This window comes from Elephas maximus, chromosome 5 (genome assembly GCF_024166365.1).
Source record: "Elephas maximus indicus isolate mEleMax1 chromosome 5, mEleMax1 primary haplotype, whole genome shotgun sequence".
NCBI lineage: Eukaryota > Metazoa > Chordata > Mammalia > Proboscidea > Elephantidae > Elephas > Elephas maximus.
In genome coordinates, this window is record NC_064823.1 from 61,293,400 (window position 1) to 61,314,369 (window position 20,970).

At 36.2% G+C, this 20,970-nt stretch overlaps 1 protein-coding gene across 1 annotated transcript in view; it reads right to left on the minus strand.

Moving 5' to 3' along the window:
* Positions 1-20,970, minus strand: part of GRID2 (glutamate ionotropic receptor delta type subunit 2) — a 1,658,713-nt gene that overhangs the window by 379,275 nt on the left and 1,258,468 nt on the right. The window lies entirely within an intron of this gene.

Genomic DNA, 20,970 nt, shown 5'->3' on the forward strand with positions numbered 1-20,970 from the left:
TTTAATTATTTTATTTAATTTTTTTTCCCGTATCAAAAACCAAATGCAACTGACTAGAAAAGTTAAGCGGTTATTTTTTCATTTTTCCTTGCCATCTCAGGATCAATCTAAGAGTCATCAATAGTAAAATCATATTTAAGAAACCATGCATTTACTGTATCTATTCTTAGGTATTTCTTGTCTGTGTATACTAAAAATACTTAAGAGAATACTGTAACAGATATAATAAACATACATTCCTCAAAAAAGATCAAAACACTCTAAAAACATATAATTTAGAAAAATTTATAACAACATTTACTGGGAGTTATTTGTTCAGTAATTTTACAACTTTGATATAAGCACGCATTTTATTGCAAAAATAGCTTCTGAACTACTGCTCTGAAAAAGTCACTTACCTTTTTGGTAAATTGTCATATTTAGTAAATTCAGCAAATTGGTTTCTGAATGCATTTCTTTTATCTTTTCACATTTTTGTTCTCTTATTTTTATAGCTAACAAATAGACCCCCTTCACTTTTTAGGACACCTAGTGCTAAAAGAGTTCAATTGGTTTGAAACATCTCTACAGAGTAGAGAAAATTAGATAATCTATTCCTTAATTTCCTTAAGAAAATAAGCAACAGTAATCTTTCAGCAACAGTAATATTTACAGATAACCATTTATGGTATTTTTTTTTTTTTTTATAGTCCATCCAGCCCTCTGGGCAGGGTAAAATCTATCCTTGGGTCCAGGCCAGACTACCCAAAGATTTTATCTGTGAATCATTTTTCCCTGGAGACTCACAAAATAGCCTTTGCTGAGATATAAAATGATACTTTGCTTTTGGCTTTTACTCAAAGACACTAAATAATAGCCTTATAAAATTCACTGCACCTGTTAGAGGAATATAGTACATCTTAATCACTCAGTTTTTCCATAAAGATTACCATGAGGTAAATTCATTTAATTCTTCAGGACCAAGAGAGCTTCGTTTTGCCTCAGTAATACCTTTTTTTTTTATGATGAAAGTAATGTAATAAAAAGAGTGTAATATTGTATTCATTTTCTATTGGCTACCCAGAAGAGCAGTATTAAGTTTGACATCCAACTACAAGTATACTGATCTTGTAACATTTATATTATTTATTAATATTGGTTTTCCAAACTATTTATATTTTATCTTTTTAATAATTTGGTCATGCTTGTTTATATTTAATTTTAAGTAAAACAGATCAATAAATGATCAGTTAGAGGAGGAGCTTGCTAGTTGTCTCCAATAGTCCTCCTTTTTTTTCTCTAATTATACATATATATTTTTTTATTTTAGCACGGTTGAGAATAAAGAAAATGACTTTAATTCCACTTTTATAAGTAACTCACTAGGCAAATGGAAGCCTTTCAGAGATTTGTTGTCAAAATCTAGCCCCAGCAACATCAGCTAGAATTGATTGAAGGTACAGAATAGAAATAGTTATACTAAGAGTCCTTTTAAACAGGGTTGATGAATTACTGATGAACATGCCTTTTAAATTCCATGTGCTAAATAAACCCTTATTACATCTTATCACTCCTTTTCTGGATCAATGTTTTGAAGCCCTATATTTAGCTCTATGGCAGATTTGTTAGACTATTTATAAATTCCACTTCAGAACAGTTGTGCTTTATGAGGGCAATCAGCCAATATATTGGACAGGTAAACATAGCAACAGAAATTAGGCTGAAGCTGGGGACCTATAATACAGTTACTTGTTCTTTTTCTGTGGCAATACTGAGGTCGGTTTAATCACTTTTAACTATGCACCTATTTTCCAAAATTTATTTACTCACTGACTCATCCAGTAAACACCCATTGAGCAGCTAATGCCTCAAAGTATTACATTCAAAACAGTGAAAGACGAGGCATTAACGATACGGACACCACTCTCAAAATAATAATATTTTGGAGAAATATTTGGGGAAAGACATAACTCAAAAATATAAATCTAAAAATAAAGCAAAACACCATAACTGGTACAAATGAAACACCGGAGAAGCACAACAGAAAATGCAAAAGAAAAGAAAATCGCCATATTGGGGGTTATCAGCTAATCTACTTTTTTAACAGATGAGAAAACTTCTGATCAAAGTGTTTCAACTCGAGGTCACACAATAAGTTACAGAAGAGAAAGGCATCATTGTTTGTCTTACTTCAACTTTATCTCTCTGTGCCTCATTCTTTTTCCAACCAATAAACTGAGAGAGTTAGAATATCAGGATTTTTTTTTTTTTAGTTGTCTTAGTTATCTAGCACTGCTATAACAGAAATACCACAAGTGGATGGCTTTAACAAACAGAAATTTACTGTCACAGTTTAGGAGGCTAAAAGTCTGAATTCAGGGCGCCAGCTTGAGGGGAAGGTTTTCTCTCTCTGACAGCTCTGGGGGAAGGTACTTGTGATCAGTCTTCCCTGGTCTAGGAGCTTTTCAGTGCAGGGACCTTGGGTCCAAACGATGAGCTCCAGTCCTGGCTCTTCTTGCTTGGTGGTAAGGAGGTCCCTCTGTCTCTCTGCTCATTTCTCTATTTTATATCACAAAAGAGATTGACTGAAGATACAACTTAATTCTGAGATTGTGTCCAGCCTCATTAACATAACTGCCTCTAATCCTGCCTCATTAACATCACAGAGGTTAGGATTTACAACACATAGGTAATTACATCAGATCACAAAATGGAGGAAAACCACACAATACTGGGAAGCGTGGCCTAGACAAGTTGACACATATTTTTTGGGGACACTATTCAATCCATGACAAAAGTATTAGAAATATTTTCAATAAAATATTATTCAGAAGTCCAATATGTAAAACATATAAAAGCAAAGCCATTCAGACCCCTCAGACCACCACAGTGGTATGTTCCTTCACAGAACATTTATAGCATCTCAAAAGCATAGGGTGAAAACCTCTGGACTAGATGACCTCTCTGGTTCTACTCGTTGTGAATATATTGGAAGTATGTTCTAAACTGAAAATCTGAAACTTTGGTTGGTCTTCAGGAATTAGTCACATTTGGGCAGGTCAGTTTGGACATTTAGGTAGTTGCAATAGTATAGACAAAGGTATGAAGCTAATAAAGTATATCTGTGTTAGGCTAATGTTGATTAGTTCTACCTTGCTGTAGAATAAAATAAGGATCCCTGGTGGTACAATGGTTAAGCAACTTGGCTTCTAATCAAAGGTCAGAGGTTCAAACCCATCAGTGGTTCTGCAGGAGAAAAGAACTGGTGATTTGCTCTCATAAAGATTACAGCCTATGAAACCTTATGGAGCAGTTCTATTCTGTCATATAGTGTTGTTATGTGTCAGAATTGACTCCATGGCACACAACAACATAGAATAAAATAGATGAATGGGAGTTAGGGAGATAGAAAAATGAATTATTCAAAATATCTTCTAAAGAATGTTGAAGAAATGACAAGAGAGTAAAAAATTACCAAGCCAAAAGAAAGCAAACATGAGAATCCAGGGCATTTTTTTTCTGATGGTGGAAATGTAGAATGTAGAATGGATTTACAAGGGAGAAATTAAGCCCAAGGCATTTCTGAGGGTGGAAGTATAATGGGGGAATCTCAAGGTGAGACAGAAATCAAAGTGGACTTAAAATCCAGGATTGCATAATTTATCTCAAGTTTTTACACAATTTAAGGTGATGCTAGACTGGTAGAGACTGCTGATGTACAACAGAAACGGGTTCCTCTCTGGAGGAAAGTATCTTCATTTAGGCCTCACATTATTCCTTCAAATAATTGTTTAAATATCATGTCCAATGCAAAAATAAAAGATGCCAGATGACAGGAAATCATACTTCATTTATGAAAACCAGCAGAAATAATAAGCAGAAATAGATTCTTCAAAAATTAGATATTAGAATTATTAGACACACATTATAAAACAATTATGTCTACTATGATTAAAGAAATAAAAAGCAAATATAAAAAAATTGGCAGGAAACTAGAAACTATAAGAAGTGGCATTACAGCGTTGAAAAGAACCAAACAGAAATCTGAGGACTAAAAAAGACAATGACAAAAGTCAACAAATTAATGACCAAACTGACCAGCAGTTTAGAAACAGATGAATAGAGAAGTAGTGAACTGCAGTTTGTCAGAATTACTATTCAGATACAATAGCAAAAAACAGAAAATCCAAAAGCAAGAGAAAATAGAGGAAGAACAGAAGGAGAGATAGTCTGATAATCCCAAATTCTGTCAAGGATATGAACAGGAGCTATTATTCATGACTAGTGGATGTATAACTCCGTACAACTACTTTGGAAAATATTTTGGCATTTCCTGTTAAAGTGAATATATCTATACAGGAATTAGTTTTGCCTTCTTTTTTAGTGTTACATAAATACTTATCTAGTATGAAGATATGCATGCCTGTGTCCACTCCTTGGGTATAATTCCGCTCCTTGGGTATAAATACTAGAGAATCTTGCACATTGAAATATATGTCCAAGAATGTTTATAGCAGCATTCTCTGTAATAGCGCAAATCTGGAAATAATCTAAAAACCCAAATGTCTATCAGCATGGAAAAGATAAATACATCATCGTATACTGATAAAATAGAATACTGAACAAATTAAAAAGGAGCGAACTAGAGCTATACACTATAACAAGTGAAATTATGTTAAGAGTCTATACCTAGATGAAGACGCTTTAAAGAGGTGATGACTCCCTTAATTTTTTTATAGCGTCTCCACCTAGGTATGAATTCTTAAATAACACATTTAATTTTAAGTGTTTTTGAATGTTACATAAATTGAATACATCTCTATTTTCTTTGGGTATTGCTTCTTTCACTCAACCTTATTTCTTAAAAAAAATTCATCCATGTTCTATTTTTTGTACTGGGCAGTGGTTACCTGGATGTTTCTTTATTTTTAATCAGTCAATGATTTATGCTTTTTTCCTGTATGTGTGTTATATTGCAATATAAAACAAAAACAAAAGAAAAAGTATGTTAACTGGGACCAGATAATGGAGGGCATTGAAGTCAAATTAGGGTGTCTGCCTTTTATTTAGCAGGGACTGGAGTTTTTGTGGAAGGGCAATAAAATAATTGCAGATTATGCTCTGTGTCTGTTTAACACATATTTTCAAAGCATAAGTAAGTCTTTGAGTCTTCTATCATAGGGATGGGGGTCGGGGACCAGAAATTATAAAATTCTGCCTTTAAAATTCATTTGCAGCAATTAGTTTCAAAGAGCATTAATAGTGCCAAGTCCAAATTGGTAGAAACCTATCTGCCTATTAATTGAAAACAAATTACAGATTTCGATTTGCCGATCATTTGGATGACAGCCTCTCTAAGCACAAGACTCAGCAACTGGGATAAATCGAAGCTTTCAATGTCTGTGGTTTATCAACCTAAGTACATTAGCACAAGGATCCATAGATCTGTTAGTAGAAAAGGATGTTTCAGTGGCTGATAAATTTTCATATTAGCAAGGATTTATTCACATCACTTGTTGGATTATTAGATAATAACCTCATAATTCTGAATTTGTATTCGGTCACTTAAAAAATCTCAGGCTAATTGCCTGGTTGATTTACAACACTGTTTGCAACTGACAGATTTTGCAGTTAATTCCCATATTTTAATAAATATGTAATATTATTTGCTAGTGATAGAGTTTGAGAAAAGCATCTGACATTTTTTGATAGGTACAAGCTACCAGCTCTCCTGCCAAGGCTTTAATGAGCGTTGCTTAGAGGTTTTACTATGCACTACTTTACAGAATGCCAAGATGGCCAAAACTAGGAGTGACTCACTGGGAATTTCTTACAATTCTGCTCACACACACAGTTCAAAGGCATTAAAGAGAGAATGAGAGTATTTCTTAACGGTCTGTTTAAAAGAAAAACATTCCCCATAAAAATGCTCTCTGTCTGAAGCAAATAAAAGTTGTCTTATGCACAGTGTGAGCTTATATTTTGCTTAGGGATGACACGTTCCTGCTTTGATATATGCAGACTTAATGACCACATCTTCCTTGGGAAAAACTCATTATTTCTATAGACCATATATGAATATTAGAAATTTTTATAAGTTAAAAAAGGCTAAAGGCAAGGAATTTTTTATTAGAGAGCTATCAAGATACCAGGATAGGAAAACAAACACAAGAACAGCTGGAGAGAAAGAAACAATCTTGCTTTCGTAAAGGAGAATATCTAAGCTGCATAGAGAGAAGAAAAGCAGGTCACAAGGATATGCAATGAAAATATTTTTAAAAGAGTTTCTTCAGGGAGATTTTGTAGAGGAGCAAATAGAAAAATTTGCACTAAACTTACCTTTGAAAATTCACACTCAAATATTTTTTGTCAGACAGTAAGATTCCATTATAAATAACAGAAGTATTTAGTCATTCTGACTTCCTAAAACCATCTTAAATATTATTTCTTATTCCTATTTTGTAAGCAACTATTAAGTGAAAAAATACTTTAACTGAACATAAAGATGGAACCATGATTATGTAAGTCAATTTATTTTCACCACAAAGTGATTTTATATATTGCTTTCAAATTATGAAAAAGTCACATCTTAGTCACATGGAGGATAAATGGGGAGTAGACAAAACAAACAAAAAAAAGTCCGTTATTTACATGAGAATGTGAAAAAAATATAGAGAATGTTGTCACTGGGAATACAAGTTTACCAGGGACAATAGGCAGTCACAGCAGTCAACAGTTCTAAGCATATTCGTTCTCATTTACTGATAAGTATTTAAAAATATATTCAATACCCTACGATTTTATGCATTTTATGATCGCCATATATAAACGGAGAAACGTCACAGCCTCAGATTGCTTTCCGAATATGAGCGCTAGGTAAGGTTTTTGTTTGTTTTGTCAAATTCTTCCTCATATTGCTAAATTTTACACTTACATGAATCTTATAAGTGTATATCTATGTACAAAGCACTTGGTAAATGTAGTTATCTCAAGGAGAACTATCAAGATGTTTTGAGATATAAAACTGTAAGGAGAAATTGGCTGGATTGGCTGTTCCAAATGTCAGAAGTTTACAAGATATTGAACTGAAGAACTTGGCAATATTTGACTTCAGAACGATGGCGAGATTTACAAACTCTCTGGTTAATATAGTCAGGTTCCTGTTAAAATATTTTCAAGAAAAATGTCAAAAAATGACTGAATTTTTAGAAGATCTATTTTCTATCAGGATTTAGAAGTATTAATAAATGTAAACTGAAGTCAGTTAAATATCAGGATTTAGTGAGAAGCCATGTAAAAATTAAAATGTTCTAGGGCTAGTCGCATTTGTATTCAAAATAATATTATACGCTCCTCACTTATTGACATGTTTAGTTTACAAAAACCAGGTCATTGTGTTAAAATCAGCATTATGTGAAAATTAGGGTAGCCTAAGTGAGCCTTGTTGGAACATCCATTTATATTGGATGCAAGCCGTAGCCCCAAGGAAACTCCCTTTCAACTGACTGTCTGCTCTCATCAGATCACAAAACAGAGGATGACTACACAAGTACATAACTGCCAAATTACATCATTACATAATGGCCAAATCACTGAGAATCATAGCCCAGCCAAGTTGACACATAACCTTTATAATCATAGCCAGTGTTACTCTTGCCTTGCATCTTGGCATTCGTTACTTTCAGAATATGTCATTAATGTGCAAAATAGTCAGATACTAGATGTTTTACTACTGACGTAAATGCAAAGTATCAGATAATGAGATAGTCAATAAGTGAGGAGTAGGTGTACTTACAGGGAAATCCAGATATTTATTTAGTCATTCAAAAGAGTGCCAAATGCCAGGTGCATGTCAAAAATACAGGAGTGAACAAAATAAGCAAATGAGCAAACAAACATCCTATCTTTCTAGATCTACATCATAGGACGGGAGACAGACAATAAACTAGATAAATAATATATATGTTATGCCAGATGGTATTAAGTGTTATGAAGAAAAATTTTTTAAAAGAATGAGAACAAGGAGCACGAGAGAAAGGGTCGCACCTTTAATTAGGAAGAGCCTCTATAGATAGAAATGTTCCAGGCATAGGGTACAGTAAGTGCAAAAGCCTTAGGTCCATATATGAGACAGACGTTTGGGATTGGTTTGTTTTAGTCTGTTTTTTGTTTTATGGAGAGATTCAAAATATCACTGTAAAATATATATATATTAACTAGAGTGGCTGAAACTGAGGTAGATAGGGCCACATAGTAGGAAATGTCTGAGAGGTAATGGGTTTACAGTGGGATAGAGCTTAGATAATGGGTCCTGGCATTACAATGGTTAAGTGTTTGGCTACTAATCGAAATCTGTGGTTCGAACTCACCAGCTGCTCTATGGAAGACAAGACCTGGCAATCTGCTGCCGTAGAGACCACAGCCTAGGAAACCCTATGCGGCAGTTCTACCTTGTCATATAGGATTGCTGAGTTGAAACCGACTCAAAGGCATATAACACCAGAGCTTAGATTGGGTCCTTAGGCCATTGTGATCACTTCAGCTGCTACTTGTAACAAGATGGGAAGCTGTTAGAGGGTTTAGGGCAGAGGAGGGACATGATCTGACATCTTACAGTTTACTTGGGATGCTCTATTGACAGACCTACAATAAATTGACACACCTGCAATAAATCAGGAATGAGATGCACATGACTTGGCCCAAGGTGGATTTAATGAGAAGCAATTGGATTTTTGCTATTTTTTTGAAGATACTGCTGACAAGATTTGCTGATATATTGGAAGTAGGGCTGTAAGGACTTAATGAGAAGTAATGTAATGCTATGTCATACTTTCTAGAGATCCTTCAGTGGAAGTATCAGTGTTCGGAAGAGTATGGTCTTCTCCCTGGCTGCTTTTTATTTGGAATATGTATCATGGTATTTCTATAAGCAGAACTAAAGCTTTCAGTCAATAGGCTAAAGTCTCCAAGGTGAATTTCAATATAGGATCAAAGATGGTATTTTGTAAAAGTTTGCAGCAGTGAATATAAAATTAACACACATTCAAATTTAATAGCAGGAAGCATGCAAATGTGCACTTTCTTTTTTTCCTTAATACTTGTGACTCATGTAATCATTTACAAGACAAATAATATTTACTAGAAGAAATAACAATCATTAAAATCATCAAAATCTTTAAAGTTTAAATTTTAAAAGGACAGAGTTCAACAGCAACTTTTGAGGATGAATTATTATTTTTGTTCTCCTAACACATCTTTGAGAAATACAAATTAAAATGATTAAGAACTGGTTTATTTATTGCTTATCAAATTGTAAAGGATTAAAGAAAAGAATGTTAATGTTTATCATCAAGCATGTGAAGAAGCAGGCTTTCCCATAAACTATGTGAATTAACATTGGTATAATTTTTTTTAGACAAAAAAATTACAGTAAGAAACCAAGTAACTTCAAATTTTCATATCTGGTAACTTTATGAAAGTAATCATAATAAGCACTAACATGTATCTGAAAGAAGGTTCACTGCAGACTTATTTAGATAGTGAGAAGTTGGAACCAACCTAAATGTTCAACAATTAGGATTATTCTTTTTTTAAGTATATCTGTATGCTGGCCTACAACAGAGCAATTAAAAATCAGATTTTAGTTCAATGTCCTGTCCATAATCATCTGTTCAGAGTTGGGCCACGACAGGTTTGTTTGTTTACCAAAAATAACATTTTTTGAATTTGGGATTGGTTTGTTTTAGTCTGTTTGTTTTATGAAGAAATTCAAAATATCATGGTAAAAACATTATTCTCATTTGTATTCTGATATATTTCAGTGAATGAGAAATAAAAATGTCAAGTTTCTGTTAGCATGCTGGCAATTATATACAACTCTGGATGAATTAATAGAAGGCTGAGGCAACTGCAAAATCATTCATTAAGCTGATTAAAAAAAAACCCTATTGATCACATCTGTTATACAAAAAACATTTATTTATATTAAAAATGCTCATGGGTATATTGCTAAATGGGAATATATACAAAATTACCTGTGTGTATGTATAAAAAAAAATGTTCAAAATTGAAAAATGTAATAATAACAATACCAATGATAATAATAACAATAGGGGCAAACACCCACATCAGACTTACTATGTGTTGGGTACTTTTTAAACACTTTTGCTTATTTATGCCAACAGCCCTATGAGTTTGGCACTAGGATTATCTCCATTCTTATGGAAAAGGGACTTAGTTTAGTTTAGCTACTAGGTGACAGACATGGACATATTAGCAAATGACTTTTGCATGGAGAAATCATGGATGATGTTGTTTTCAACTTTTTGTTTTCCACATTTTCTAAGTTTTTATCATTGAATGTATAATACTTTTTTCAATAGCACATGTTGGATTAATGAGTCTGATAAATGAGAAAGAGGCCAGAGTTAAAGATAAAGATTTGATAATAATTTTCAAGAGTGTAATGAAGTCATTCAGGAAAAAAGTGTAGAAAGAGCCAGAGATGGAACTCTAGAAGAAGAGAATCCAGTGAAGGAGGCAGAAGAAATAGGGAGGTCTGAAGAGAATCAGGGGAAGACATCCTTGGGGGATGCAAGATAGGATAGGATTTCAAGAAGGAATAAATTACCAGTGGATTCAAACACATCCATTTCATTTGTCAGTAGGACAACTGAAGATCTTTTGAAAAGCAGTTTTCTTTGGAGAAGTGAAAGTTGAAACCAAATTCCAGTAGTTGAGGATAAAAGTAAATGATGAAATGGAGACAGTACTGAAGAGTCTTGAGGCACTTGCATGAGGAAAGAATTATTAGAATAAAGAGGATTCAAGGTTAAAAAATTTTTCTCTCCTTGAGCATATTTTCAGGCTAAGGGGAAGAAGCAGATGAAAACAAATAAAAGCAACCAGAAAACTGACTTTATGCCTATCATCATGTTCAACATCTTACATCCATACTCAGATATTATTATTGTCATGTTATAAATGAGAGAACTAAGATTTGGGGATAGAACAGACAAATAATTTCCCTCAGGTTACAAAGCTAATAAGAGAGATTGAAATTTGAATTCAGTGATGTCTGATGCTAAAGCCTTTATTCTTAACCATTACTGTAGACTGCCTTCATCAGCCTAAAAGTATGTATTCGCATAGGGGGAGGGAAGGGGAAGACAGGGTATATCATCACAGCTGCACAAAACATACAGTTGAGAAGAGAGAAGAAAACTGAGGCTATTTTTCTATCATACGGTCTCTGTCTCCCTCTCCCTCTTCCCTCCAATCTTCTTCTTACTCCCCTCCCTCGCTCTCTCCACTCCACGCCCCCCAAATCTTTTTCATATCTGAAGTAAGAGCTATTTATATTTTCTTCTTCTTCTAAGCCACGTGTCAACTCTAGTCATCATATTAAGTCATGTTCCTAAGCAAAGATAGTCTCGTCCCTAAAAGGAGATCTGGAGAGGTCAAGGTACATAATAATTTTGCTGTATACTCTTGGTGGAAACTACAATCACTATTTCTGCCACTGACCTGGCTGATCAAAGCTTTTAAGAACAAGGTGACAGATTTGCTATTTCTAGATTGCTTTCTGGTGGATGTGCCTTTTTCTTTTGATTTTATTACAAAGCATAGTAGGAAACTTAAAAGAAAAGATCTCCTGCATGGAGGGCAGAACCACAAGAGTAGAGAGCAGAAAGGTGCTGATATTTTAAAGCAAGGAATAAATCTTGGGGGTATACAAATTGTGGAGAAGCTGTAACTTAAAGCCACAAAGGCGATATGCTATGTTTCATAAATTGATACACATATAAAAGATTACTAGAGGTGTTATTAAAATTAGCAATAAAGCACATAAAATTGACCTCTGTACCAACTTTTAACACTTATCAGAAGGACTGTGGAGGTGAACTACAGTACTGCATTAATTATGGGAGCATATTAAGAAATTAAAGGGAGGTGCCCATAATTTACTGGAAAATGTAAAGATGTACCAAAGTTTAGTCCATTGCTAAATTTTACTGAATAAGTTGGAATGCTGAGCTTAAAGCCATCCCTAACAATTACCCAGTCTATGAGATTCTTCACTGGATGGAGCAAATGTCACTAAACCTGTTGCTGTATGGCCAATTCCAATTCATAGCAACCCTACACACAGAGTAGAATTACCTCATAGGGTTTCCAAGGACCAGCTGGTGAACTCGAACTGCCAACCTTTTGGTTAACACCTGTAGCTCTTAACTGCTATGGCACCAGAGATCCAAATGTCACTTAGGAGTGACAAAAAATGAGCTTTGGTCCTATTATTTATTCTTGGATTCCTCAGCAGATACTCTGGAGTGTTCCTACATGTAACATCTACATGCATTGAAATGCATTTTAGTTCTTGGGGCTGATGACCAAAGGTCATTCTTAAAATTTTTGCAAGGTGTCACAAAACAAAGGTGAGATATTTTTCAGACTCTTTGTTCTTGATGGGGAATTGCTTTTTTATTCTCCCTGACTTTTGAAAAAGTGAAAGACCTCGCTTTCAGATGTTAATCCGTTGCTACTTTAGTCCCCAAAAGACCTCAGACCATTCAGCCTAAATACTTCATTTTCTTGAGTGCTTTAGTGACCACAGTTCTGGAGATTACATTTGGCTCAGAACAAGATAAAAAACGAAAAACCAAACCCAATGCCGTCGAGTCGATTCCGACTCATAGCGATCCTATAGGACAGAGTAGAACTACCCCACAGAGTTTCCAAGGAGCGCCTGGTGGATTCGAACTGCTAACTTTTTGGTTAGCAGCAGATAGCAGCTTGTTATTTTCAACTGAACTGTGGAGTACATTACTCTACGTTAGGATCATTGGGAAAAAAATTTAAACTAAACATTTTATTTTCCTACTTCAAGTCATGCCACTGGAGATGGCTTTAAATAAAGAAAGAAAAGAAGAAAAAATCTCCAAACCTACAGAAGGGAAATATGCTCAAAAATGTAAAGTTAAGTTGCTCACGCTAACTTCAATCACCTAGAGAACCTGAAATTCCTTGCTAAAAGATTTTAAACTTGATAGAAGCACTAATGCAGTTGCAAACACAAAGGCCCTTTTGTCTTCAGGTTTCATAATTAGTTGACAGCTTACGTGGAGGTGCTGGGAAACAACACCTTAAAACCCAAACCTCTTTGTATTTGAACTGATCATTAACGAACCCAAGGGGTATATTCTAAAAGAGTGTGTATTTGCCTTACTTTCCTTGACCAACTTTTCCATTTCTGGGACCCCAGGGCAGTATGGTGGTTCTTCCCTTGACTGCCTCCTACTCCCTTTTGGGGAGCTGAATTTCAGTGGTGTGTTCCTGGTCTAGAAGCTGACAGACGAGTAAAGTATTCCCAGGTTGGGTGCTTTTTGGAGGTATCTTTTCTCATTTGAGGCTACCCTAGAGTACCATTTAATGCAATGGAACAGTGATTTGATAAATGGTCCCCTATTGGTCAAGACTTGTTTTGATGCCTTTGAAAGTCCAAGTCCTACTTAGGGAATAGCTTTCTCATTGGTAAGGCTGCCATCTAAGACTCAGTGGTTCTTTGAGAGGGACTGCGGAAAGCATACAAGTTTTGGCAAAATTTGTTTCCCACTGTAAACTGAAATCCAATTAGCACGTTGTAATTTTAAAATTGTTGTTTTCCTACTGAACAGCAAGATTTCTAAGATGTAAGCAAGGACAACTTTCTGTAATTTTTTTTTTTTCCTGCATCTGTTTACTCAATCTAATTTATGCCAGCTGAAAAACAGGAACAACAGCATGAACATGCTATCAGAGCTCGGTACTGGTAGCTGAATATGTACTCACAAAAAGCCGGACCTCGGGCGAGCTCGGGTCCATATTTAAAACACTGAAATAGCAAGGTCTATGGGAGTTTTTTTTTTATGGGAGTATCCTATAGGGTCGCTATGAGTCAGAATCGACCTGATGGCAACAGGTACAGGATGGGAGTATCCTACATCATATCTATATAAACTTGCTCACCTAAATATCTAGTAATCACCTCATAACTCAAAGATAAGTACATGCTTTTCATATATCCTTTTTAAGTCTCATTGTTGTTAGGTGCCGATGAGTCGGTTCCAACTCATAGCGACCCTAGGCACAACAGAACCAAACACTGCCTTGTCCTGTGTCATCCTCACAATCACTGTTATGCTTAAACCCATTGTTGCAACCACTGTTTCAACCCATATTGCCGAGGGTCTTTCTCTTTTTCCCTGACCCTCTACTGTATCAAGTATGATGTCCTTCTCCAGGGACTGATTCCTCTGGCTAACATGTCCTAAGTATGGGAGAGTAGTATCGCCATTCTTGCTTCTAAGGAACATTCTGGTCCTACTTCTTCCTTTTAAGTCTTGGTACACTAAAGTCATCAAAAATGAAACCTTCTTCAATAACTATTTTATTTTAGAATAGAGGATGACCAGAAAGCCAATTATTTTTACTGGATTAAAGTTAATTAAATCTTGTCCTTCCTTTCCCCAGAAGAATCTATTTTGCTCTTGCATTATCTAAACAAAGCATTATTTTTATTAACTACAGTATTTTTTTAATGTCTGAATCTTTAAAGCTTGCTCCTGATTTATTAAGCATCATAAAATCTTGAAGAATATACTTAGCTGAATCCATTTTAAACTATGGAGACAATTTCTACAGCTTTAAAAGTTATGAATGCAGCTCAATAGAACTTTTTAATCTTTTTATTCTTTAATTAGATACATATTTAATTCTAATTTAGAAACCATTGCTTGGGTAATATAAAAGTAAAATTAAATACAACAGAAGCTTTTTTTTTTTTTAAAGCCCTGGTTAAGAACTCGGCTGCTAATCAAAAGGTTGGCAGTTTGAATCCACCAGCTATTCCTTTGGAAACTCTCTGGGGCAGTTCTACTCCATCCTGTAGGGTCGTTATGAGTTGGAATTGACTCGATGGCAACTGGTTTTTATGGAACTTCAGTTAAGTATACTCTAAATATTGAGTCTACCTCCTGTATGTCAGTTTGTCATACTGTGGTGGCTTGGATGTTGCAATGATGCTGCAGGCTATGCCAGAGGTATTTCAAATACCAGCAGGTCACCCATGGTGGACAGGTTTCAGTGGAGCTGCTAGACTAAGACAGCCTAGGAAGGAAGGCCTGGCTATCTACTTACATAAACTAGCAAACAGAACATTGTCTGACTGGCTTGCTTTGAACACATTATCAGGAGCAATCAATCACTTGGAGGAGGAAGACATCATGTTAAAGTAGAGGTAAAGCAGACAGCCAGTGAGGGAGACCCTTGGTGAGATGGATTGGTACAACAGCTCCAAATCCCAGCCATCATGAGGATGAGGCAGGATTGGGCAACGCTTTATTCTGTCGAACATAAGGTCACCATGTGTCAGAGATGACTGGCTAGCAGCTATCTACTTATACGTTGAGGCTTCATGGCCACATAATATTATTATTTTATTAGTGTGTAATCTGGTTTTTAGGTTCAATGATTATTGCCGTACTTTTATTAGTGGCAGATGCTTGACTCCGCCCAGGGTTGTAAGATAAAGTAAGTTAGAGTAAACTGTCTACAGTAATAGCATATACACAAAACACATTTAGAAGAACAGAATGGCTTTTCAAATAATGCCTTACATTCCTTCAATTTTCATGCATCTAAAATGAAGGGGCTGTGGTGTGGGGAAGAATGCTACTTGTACACAGAATGAATTTCAAACAATCATGAAGTTTTCTCATCATGGTACATAATCAAGGTAACTCCTTAAATCAGGAGGTTTCCCTTGCTACCAGTGTTGCAAATCGGGGCTTCCCTCAACCTCTTTCCTTGCCCAACATAGTATGTCTCACAATAGAGGTTCTGCAGAGTTCATGGCCACTGCATTGGCACTGAGCATTCTGGGGTGATAAAAGGCTGTAAGTATGGTTGCACTAGCAGAGTTGGTAAATTTGGAATAAACATCACTGACAGCTTTACCAGCACAAATCTTGTGAGTTTACCTTTCTCTGGCTTGCAGGGTAAAGATGTGTATAGGCCCTTTGGGTTTCATTTCTAGAAGTGATTTTTTTTAATGATTCATAAAGGCATGTTAGAATGGATTTGTATAATAGACAAATAGTCTCCACTATATTTATATACTTACTACACAGAAAGAAGCATATTGTATATGCACCTAGATTTTGTGCACAATAAAAAAATAGGTGTTATTAAAGAATGAATTTTCTAGTTCAATGCGTCTCTGCAGATTATCTCAAACGTGAATTTGGTAACAGTTTTGCGTTATCAGTATATGCTTAAAGTATCCAGAAAGAGGAGAAAAATAAAACCACAGCACACATTAAATAAATGCTTTAATGTGAATATAGCAGCAGTTTGCAAAACTAAAGAGCTTATTCAGAGAAGAATCTTATTCAAGTATAGGATTTTAAAACTGAATGATTCTTATATATATATATATATATATATATATAATTTCCCAACAACTTTTGGAAACTCTGACAATATCTCTGATAAAGAGTTGGATGAACTCTGGTTAAACTTCGGTCACATCCACAGGACTTTTCCCTACATTAAAGACAATTTATCACATTGTTAGTCCTACTTACCAATTATTTTCTCCTCTCTCTTGACCATATATTAGCCTCATTTGTGAAATAGTATTATAGTGATTACCCAGAAAATGTTAGATGTTATTACTATTATCGTCATTTTGTCCTCACTCTGGCAGAGGCATCCATTTGCCTTAGAGAGGATTAGCATTATTACATAAGGAATGTCTATGGAATCTACCAGCCGCTCTTTGGAAACCCTCTGGGGCAGCTCTGCGGGGTTGCTATGAATCAGAATTGACTTGATAGCAACAGGTTTTTTTATTATTATTATTTTTTTTAATAGAGCCAATAGATAAATGCTTGGTATTAAGAATATACCTTTTTAATATCTATAGAAAGATAACATTTTTTTTTTAGAGAGAAAAAATCTTGTTAAACAAGCCTTGAAGTTCCAATTACTACAATCTAGGATCCAGTTTTAGATTTCTAAGCAGTGGATTGAGAACAAAGGGAATTCCTTGTCATAGGAAACAGGAGTGATCCAAGACCGAAAGACAGAGAAGGTAATGAGAGGTAGGAAGCAGGAGGGAGAAGAGGTCAGATAATCTCATACTCTCAACACCTTGACAGGGGGAACAGGAGTGTACTTAGTACACAAATTCAGACAGGCATGAAGGAACTTGAGAAGCCCTGGTTCAGGGACCTGCTTCTCCAGATGCAGCCTCGTGGAGACAGCAGACCTTCAGGAGAAACCTGGTATTTGAATTGCAGCCATAGCCAACATGGCTCCAGAACAGTCACACTTGTGAAGGATATGATTGCCTGAGACAGCCTCTGGCACCTACTGATGTACAAGTGTTTACCAGGAAATTCAGAAATCTTATCGAGAGTAAGGGACATTGGTGGAATGGGGAGGTAGGTGAAGTGAGGAAGACCTGAGAGGCACAATAACCCAGCAGAGGGGTGGGTCATGAAAAAACAAACAGCCACAATTTTCATGGCTTTAAAAGTAAGGCAAATGGCTACAGAAAAAAAAAAAAAAACTTGAGTATGAGGTGCCTATACAATGGTCCACAAACTTTAATGCAACTAGTAATGTCAAGCCAGGGACCAAACCAAAGCAGCTGCTAAGCTACAGGGACCAGCAACAACTAGGGCACAACACAAGGATTCAAGATCCCTCCCTTGTGGCCACAAAGTCACTTAGTTGGAAAGTGGGCATGAGGTTCATGGGTTTTCCATATGCTCAGATGTCATCCCAGGGAACAGTAGGTTGAAGGATAGAAAATAAAAAGATCTGATTGTTTAGATGAATTACACAGACAGCTCAAGTACTAAGAGACAGAAATCTTGTTAAATGGCAAAGTCATTATCTTACTACATTCATAAACCTGTTCTATCACATGGGAAAATGAAATCTGCTATAGGAAATGAAATAGATACAATTCCTCACCCTCTGTTTTGGGGTAGAAGTTATATTAAAATTTGGCATATGTGTTTAAACATAGTATGTAGTAGGGAGTAAATCTGGGTACTGCAAAGGGTTAATATGCTTGGCTACTACCTGAAAGTTTGGGGGTTGGAGCCCACCCAGAGGCACCTTGGAAAAAAGGCCTGTCATCTATTTCTGAAAAATCAGCCACTGAAAACCCTATGGAGCCCAGTTTGCCTCACATGGGGTTGTCATGAGTAGGAGTTGACTTGATGACAACTGGTTGGTTTGATTTATATGTAGTAGGGTCAATATTTATATGTAGTTATTGTTGTTGTTAGCTGCTTTTGAGTCAATTTTGACTCATAGTGGCCCCATCTGTGTGCAGAGTAGAACTGCTCCATAGGATTTTCAGGGCTATGACCTTTCAGAAGGAGATGGTCAGGCCTATCTTCTGAGATGTTTCAAGGCGGGCTTGAACTGCCAATTTTTCAGCCGGTAGTCAAGTGCTTAACCATTTGTTCCACACAGGGATACCTTATAGGTACTACCCAAGCCTAATAACTTTATCTCTACAGAATTGATTATTTTTATATACATGCTCATTTTGCAAAGGCTCTGATCATGTCATCAATTTATGCTGACAATACCATGACCCCCTCACATACAATGTTAGCTATTTCTAAGAGTATCTAAAGTGATCTTGACATGTAATCACAAAGTAGTTCCCATGCAGCGTCTACCATTTTCCCAGCATCTGGAAACTAAAAGGAGCTTTGTTGCTCCTGCTGTTGCTAATGATGAAAAAGATGTGTGGCTGGGGCACCATCCAACATTCCCAAGGTATCATTCTTCAGAATGCTGCAGTGCTTAGTTCATTTTAGAGGGAAAACCAAACTCATTGCTGTAGAGTCAATTGTGACACATGGTAACCTCACATGAGTCAACTCCACATGTTTCAGTGAACACTGTTCCATAGATTTTTCAATGGCTGTGATCTTATATAAGTAGATTGCCAGGCCATTTTTTCATGGCACCCTGGGCGAATTCCAACTGCCAATTTTTTGGTTAGTAGTTGAGTGCAAGCCATTTGTACCACCCAGTGACCTTTTAGAGGGAAGGCCCCTCTAATTTTGTATTGAACTATATCACATGAATCCTAAAGGAAGTACTATGAATAATAATATTCATGAACCTACTTGTACAAGTTATAATTACATTCATTGAGGATACAGCAGTGAATAAAACAAAATTTATCTTTGCTTTCATTCTCTGGGTATGGGGATGCAGACAACAAATAAAATCAGGTACTGATAAATGTTATGAAGAAAAACAGAGTGAAGGGGATGGAGAAATATGGAGGTAGCTGCTATATTTGATTGAGTAGCCAGGAAAGATCTCTCTGTTGAGGTGCCATTTGAGCACAGACCAGAAAGAAGTGACAGAGTAAGGCATGTGACTACCTCTGAGGGAATAGCATTCTAAGCAAAAGAAACATTCACAAGAGACCCTGATCTATTATGGAGAGGGATAGATTATGGAGGGCTCCCCTGAAGAAATGCCATTAGTTGAAGAAGAGGAAGGAAAGTGCAGTCCAGGCAGTAAGAGGAAGTGTCTATGTTCAAGGGTTCCAAAGAAAGTTAGTGTGCCAAAATATCAAAAATACAAAGGGGAGTGGTATGGGGTAAGTGTCTTAGTCATCCACTGCTGCTATAGTAGAAATACCACAAATGGATGGCTTTAACAAAGAGAAATTTATTCTCTCACAGTCTAGTATGCTAGAAGTCCAAATTCAGGGCATCAGCTCCAGAGGAGGCTTTCTCTCTCTGTTAGCTCTGGAAGAAGGTCCTTGACATCAGTCTTCCTCTGGTCAAGGAGCTTCTCCATGCAGGACCCCGGGTCCAAAGGACACGTTCTGCTCCCGGCACTCCTTTCTTGGTGGTATGAGGTCCCTCTGCCTCTCCGCTTGCTTCTCTTTTTTGTATCTCAAAAGAGATTGACTCAAGACACAACCTAATCTTGTAGATTGAATCCCACACCATTAACATATAAATGCCAATAATTCCACCTCATCAACATCATACAGACAGGATTGTAACATGTAGGAAAATCACATCAGATGACAAAATAGTGGATAATCACACAATACCAGGAATCATGACATACCCAAACTGACAGATATTTTGGGGGACATAATTCAATCTGTAACAAAAAGGTTGAAATGTTATGCAGGGGCTAGATCATACAGGGTTAGATAAACTATTACTGAAGAGAAACATAATGGAAAGGAGTTAAAGGCATGGAAAAGTTAAGGTGAGATTTTGTGCATTTTAGGTAAAGTGATCTGAATAAAAGTGTGAATAATATAGTAAGAAGCGCAAAACTGAAGCAGAGCATGCAACAGGTATGTTGTTTGCCGTTGAGTCAATTCTGACTCATAGTGACTCTATAGGACATAATAGAAATGCTCCATAGGGTTTCCTAGGCTGTAATCTTTACAGGAACAGATCATCAGGTCTTTTCTCCCAAACAGCGGCTTGTGGATTCAAACTACCAGCCTTTTGGTTAGCAACCAACTGCTTAATCATTGTACCACCAAGGCTCCCAAAGGGTATAGGGGGATTCAATTGAAGCCTTGGGTCCATGCAGCACTGTGAAGGCCTTGAATGTCAGGAGTAATTCCAAACTTTGAGGCAGGGACAATATAGGAGTTTTCTTAGCAAAGGATTAAGGACTGGGATTTTGGGAGATAACATTAGTGGCCTCTGATTCCAGACCACGAATCAAGAGGCCTGGGTTTAACACCTCACTCTGCCATTGACTGTTTATGAGTTCTGTCACTTTCCATCTTTGTTTCCTTTTCAGTAAAATAATTGCAAGTTTTGATATTCAATAATTTGGAATAAGTGAGACTCAAAGTATAGAGATCTATTATCATTATAGATCTCCATACCTTTGAGTCACTCATACAAATGAGAGGGGGGGTAG